The sequence below is a fragment of the Cyprinodon variegatus genome, unplaced genomic scaffold, assembly GCF_000732505.1.
Source record: "Cyprinodon variegatus isolate N-32 unplaced genomic scaffold, C_variegatus-1.0 Scaffold1775, whole genome shotgun sequence".
Classification (NCBI taxonomy): Eukaryota; Metazoa; Chordata; class Actinopteri; order Cyprinodontiformes; family Cyprinodontidae; genus Cyprinodon; species Cyprinodon variegatus.
The window spans coordinates 23,353-24,154 of NW_015152228.1; the positions used below are offsets into that span (position 1 = coordinate 23,353).

At 33.4% G+C, this 802-nt stretch overlaps 1 protein-coding gene across 1 annotated transcript in view; it reads left to right on the top strand.

Annotated features, from left to right (window-relative positions):
- Positions 1-802, top strand: part of LOC107104522 (ADP-ribosylation factor-binding protein GGA3-like) — a 25,044-nt gene that overhangs the window by 9,166 nt on the left and 15,076 nt on the right. The window lies entirely within an intron of this gene.

Here is an 802-nt window from a genome sequence, read left to right on the forward strand (position 1 = left end):
TCTCTGTAGTTTATCCCCGTTTATCTCTGTAGTTTATCCCCGTTTATCTCTGTAGTTTATCCCCGTTTATCTCTGTAGTTTATCCCCGTTTATCTCTGTAGTTTATCCTAGTTTATCTCTGTAGTTTATCCCCGTTTATCTCTTCAGTTTATCCCCGCTTATCTCTGTAATTTATCCCCGCTTATCTCTGTAGTTTATCCCCGTTTATCTTTTCAGTTTATTCCCGTTTATCTCTATAGTTTATCCCTGCATATCTCTATAGTTTATCCCTGCTTAGTTCAGTAGTTTATCCCCGTTTATCTCTGTAGTTTATCCCAGTTTATCTTTTCAGTTTATTCCCGTTTATCTCTATAGTTTATCCCTGCTTAGTTCTGTAGTTTATCCCTGTTTATCTCTTTAGTTTATCCCAGTTTATCTCTATAGTTTATCCCCTTTTATCTCTTACGTTTATCCCCGTTTATCTCTATAGTTTATCCCTGCTTATCCCTTTATTATATCTCTTTAGTTTATTCCTGTTTATCCCTTTATTTTATCCCCGTTTATTTCTTTAGTTTAGTTTTTGTATGAAAAGTAAACTTTAAACTACCTTAAAGGGCGTGTATCCCTTTAGTCATGCACAAAAAAAAAAAAAAAATCTATTTAGTTCCTGGTGTTTTTTGAAGCGTTATGGCGATCTGACATTAAATTTTTTTTTGTTTGTTTTTTGTACATGACTAAAGGGATACACGCCCGTTTAGGTAGTTTAAAGTTTATTTTTCTTACAGAACTAAAGGGATAAACGTAAATCTGACATATTGCTCAT